Below are 5,473 nucleotides of genomic sequence, written 5' to 3'. Positions count from 1 at the left end.
AAAAACAAATACAAAAAAAGGGGTTTTGTATGATTGTGTATAGAGGAATATATTATTTTGTTGAAAAGAGTTCCAGCTCTGTCTGTTTTTTATGTTTTATTTATATTCTTGTAAAATTAATGTGGGATATAGAATATGGAATATACAATATATAATATAAAAATGGATGGTACAATGAAATAAAGTATTGAATGTCTTATTGAATATATGGAATATATCCTATTGAATAGATGAAATATTGAGTGTTCAATATAAAGGATTAAATATATAAAGGCGAATACGTATTTTCTATACTTTGTGGTATTTCATCATGGCCGGTATGACAGACTTTAACACACACATCCGCCTATCTATCTGTTTGTCTCTCCTTCTATTATCTACCTACCAACCTACTTAACCCTCTCTCTCTCTCTCCATCTGTCTGTGTGTCTGTCTGTCTGTTTCTATGCACATTCGTATCTCTAATTCGTCTCTCCGCATAGAAGATTGTGTATCTACGTGTGTGAATATGTGTGTATATATGGATATAGGAGCGTGAATGAATAAACGAAACCATCCGTCCGATGATGATGACGATGATGATGCTAATAATAATAATAATAATAAGAAGAAGAAGAACAACAACAACAACAACAACCACAACCACGGCAACATGTCGGTCCCAGTCACTCCATCACCGTCGAAGCAAGTGAAAGAAAGAATCAATCTTGTTATTTATTCCAGTCAAAATCGTGTTCGGATGTGATTATTATTATTATTACTATTGTTGTTGTTGTCGGTGATGGTGGTGGTAAATAGTTTCCACCATCTTCTGGCATTTTCTTCGCCATCTTTGCGTGGCTTCAAAAATATCTGGCGACAGACCTCATGATACAAGAGCATCATCATCATCATCATCATCATCATTAGCAGCAGCAGCAGCAGCAACAGCCACATCACAACATCAGCATCATCAACAGCAGCAGAAACAGCAGAAACAACAGCAGTACCTGTAAGGCCGCCAAAACCATTATCACCACCAACAACAACAAAAAAGACAACACCACCTCCACCATCTAAACCACCAGCATCACCATCACTATCACCATCACCACCGCCTCCATCACCACAACCACCTCCACCATCAACACGACCGTCAATACCACAACACCATCAGTATCATCTTCACCACCTCCACCACCATCACTACCACCACCACTACCACCATCATCACTATTACCACGACTACCATCATCACAACCAGCAGCAGCAGCAGCAGCAGCAGCAGTAGCAGCAGCAGTAGCAGCAGTAGCAGCAGTAGCAGCAGCAAGACCACCACCACCACCACCACCACCAGGAATAACATTACCTTCTCCAGCCACATGCAATCACTACAACAGAAACACCACCACCACCACTACCACCACCACCAAGAACAACAACAACAGCAACAACAACAACAACAGAACCATCATCACCCTCCCCCCTACAACAACAACAACAATAGCTGTAACAGTAGCCAGCATCACTGGGTGTGGAGCTCTCGTGTGAAAGGAGAATGCGTTTACTTAAATAGCCCCCATGAAGCCGACATCTCGTGAAGAAGCGACTAACTCGGTTATTTCCAGCGATAATTGCAGTGGGTCGCTCCGACTGGCTCTACAATTTATTATGGGCGAAAGAACCATTGACGGATGGTTGTTGGTTAAACGGACAACAACTCAGTCTCTTGCTGCCGTTGCTGCTGCTGATTATGATAAAGGTAACCGGTGCTGGTGCTGGTGATGATGATGATGATGATGGTGACGGTTTTCATTGTGTTGATGTTGTTTTCGTTATTCATGGTTTAGTTTGTTGTTGATGCTCAACCCCCGCCCCCGTTCTTGGACATTTTTCTTTCTTTCTGTCTTTCTCCTTCCTTCCTCTCTGAAAATGCAAACATATACATACATACATACATACATACATACACATACACACACATATATATTGTGGAATGTTTAACTGATGAAGGTCTCTCCTCTCTTTCGCTGTCTGTCTTTATCTGTCTGCTTGTCTGTCTGTCTCTCCTCTCTCTCTCTCCTCTGTGTGTGTGTGTGTGTGTGTGTGTGTGTGTGTGTGTGTGTGTGTGTGTGTGTGTGTGTGTGTGTGTGTGTGTGTGTGTGTGTGTGTGTGTGTGTGTGTATATGTGTGTGTGTGTATATATGTGTGTGTGTGTGTGTATGTGTGTATATATATATATATATATATATATATATATAAGTTTAAAAAAAACAGTAAATGCACAAACGAACGGAAAACAGCCACAAGAGGTGCCTAACACCTCATCAGTTATCGGTCAGAGAGTCAGAATACAATTTAGTGCCTTTCGCGATAATATTACTTTCCTTCTGGTGGCAACCGTCAAGAGATGTTGGAAAATGGGATCGAAAACAGACAACAATAAATGGATAAACAAACAATACAGATACACACACATACATACATACATACACACATACATACATACATACATACATACATACATCAAAATGGATCAGAGTTCTAGTCACAGGCCATAGGCTCATTAGGCCGGTTTCTGTGACGTATATATTTCTTCTCTAGACGGGACGCTGGTTCGCCACAGGATTAACTCATTTTTACCAGCTGAGTGGACTGCACCAACGTGAAATGAAGTGTTTTGATCAGAAACACAACGTATCGCCCAGTCCAGGAACCGAAACCACAATCTTACAGTTATGAGTGCAACACCCTAACCACCAAGCCACACACATACAATACACACGCACACACGTGCACATACACACACGTGCACATACGCACACATATATACATGCACACATACATGTATAAAGTACATATATATGCAGATATTTATGAATATATGCGCATTCATGATCAGCTTCGGCGTTAGAGGAGCCATGAAGAACCCTGTATCCTCTGCTTCTCACGCCCTTATCTGCAGATAAACCACTGTCGCTATCCTTATCAAACATTTATCCTCAACCAACACAGTATTTGATCGGTCCTGTTTTACGGTTAGCATCAGATTAAATGGACGTTGTTCTTTTTGGGGATAACCATAAGCCTCCAACGAGAGTGGAGCTGGGCACAATTTCGCCAGGGACTTTTGGTTTCTTATTCTACTTTTGTCAGAAGAAGCAACACCATTTTTTCCCCCTAATTTGACATTGTAGATTTCTATCCATTCATACACCAAAGGCAACAAAGCTGTAAAAGTTACACTGCATGCTAAAAAGACACTGCTTTTTTTTTATATGGACATTACCTGAATTCAGAAATTTCACCTGGATGGTTTCTTTCATGTAAACATGGAGTTGTACAATAGATCTGAGGTATGCGATCTTATGGGAATGTTAGATACCTTAATGTTAGATACCTTAAATTAAAAATTCTCCTCAGGACTCTTCGGCGTATACAGAGATGACAGGTTAGCTATTCTCATGGTGAACAAATGTAATCTTGCTAGTTAAGAAACAGCTGTAAGATAATGAAAGTGTTTGAGGTACAAACCGATGCAGAAGCATTGTATGGTCGCCCAAACTTTTAAAGTGTTGAATCTCATTAAGATCACAACTAAAGAAATAAAGAAAGAATGAAAGAAATAAAGAAAGAAATAAAGAAATAGAGAAAGAAATAAAGAAAGAATGAAAGACAGAACAGACATGGTAAATGCCTATAAAAATATGTTGGATTGATTACGACGAGAATGTTTTGTATAACAGGTCTACTCGACTTGAGCTGACCTGGGGTTAAACAACAACAACAACAACTATATTCCATGGTGGAAAATAAATTGAGAAATTGATCAACGGGGATTCGAACTACGTTTCGAGTTTTTCACCGAAATACACACCATCGTCGTCATTCCCACCATCCTAACCTCCCCAACTACAAAAATGACATATATACATATGAAGACCTGTCAAAATAAACTCCACCCATGTATGTATGTATGTATGTATGTATGTATGTATATATATATATATATATATACATACATACATACATATAAACATATATACACAAACATATATATATATATAGTCATATGTATGTATACATGCATATACATATATATGTATATATATATGTATATATATATATTCATACATACATACATAAATAAATACACCTCCCCCACATAAATATATATATATATATATATATATATATATAACACATACATGAATATTGAGATCGATTTAATCGACTCCACCACAACCACCCACCACCACCACCATCATTATCATCGTCGTCATCACCACCACCACCACCATTACCACCTCTATCCCATCTACATCAATTGATTTGTGCTTAGTCATGAGGCATCCATATAAAAATATCGCCAATAACAACAACGCCAACAATAACAACATCAACAATAACATAAGCCTCCCCCAAGACAGATTTTTAAGGCGTGCGGGTTTCACTTTGGTGTGACCTCTTTCTTGATCAAGTGGCGCAAGCAAAGACTCGTGAAGACGTTAAAAGTACAGATACCAAGATGGCGCTGATGTCGTTTCCTGTACGGAACAGTTTTTTTAGTGTTTCATGGCGGAATATTGATGTAATTGTCAAAACAAGACGAAAGTTTCGTGTCTGCAGACGTGTGTGTGTGTGTGTGTGTGTGTGTGTGTGTGTGTGTGTTTGCACGTGTGTGTGTGTGTGTTTGCACGTGTGTGTTTGCACGTGTGTGTGTTTGTATGTGATTGTGTATGTGAGTGCATGATAGTGTATATGTGTGTATGATTGCGTATGTGTGTGTATCTGTGTGTACATGATTGTGTATGTGCGCGATTTTGTATGTGTGTGCATGATTGTGTATGTGCTTGTGTTTCTATCTGCGTGTGTGCATGATTGCATATGTGTGTGCTTGTATGTGTGTGTGCATGACATGATTGTGTATGTGTGCTGTTTTGTATGTATGCGTGCATGATTGTGTGTGTGTGTGTTTCTATCTGCGTGTGTGCATGATTGCATATGTGTGTGTTTGTATGTGTGTGTGCGTATGTGTGCGTGTAGAGTGGAGAGTGTGCATATGTAAGTGTGTGTATGTGTGTATATGTGCCTAGAGGTAGTTGTGTGTATGCATTGCGTGTGATTGTATGGCTGTTTGTCTTTGACTATATGGTTGGGGCGTGTGTATATGTATGTGCGTGGGACTGTGATTTGTGTATATGTACTATGTACTCGTGACTTAGTGTGCGTGCGTATACGTGCATTTGTGTGTGTGTATGTCTGTGTGCACGTGCGTGTATGTGTGATGAAGGTGACAGATGAAAAATGGAAGTTGAAGCAAGTCAGGTAAGATTGACCAATTCTTATGAAATATTACAAGACTCTAGTGAGCGATTCCTCCTTCAGAACGCACACATACGCACGCACGCGCACACACACACACACACACACACACACACACACGCACACACACTCTCTCTCTCTCTCTCTCTCTCTCTCTCTCTCTCTCTCT

Source organism: Octopus bimaculoides, chromosome 22 (genome assembly GCF_001194135.2).
Source record: "Octopus bimaculoides isolate UCB-OBI-ISO-001 chromosome 22, ASM119413v2, whole genome shotgun sequence".
Taxonomy (NCBI): Eukaryota; Metazoa; Mollusca; class Cephalopoda; order Octopoda; family Octopodidae; genus Octopus; species Octopus bimaculoides.
The sequence above is the reverse complement of the archived record's forward strand: the minus strand, read 5'-3'. Positions refer to the sequence as shown.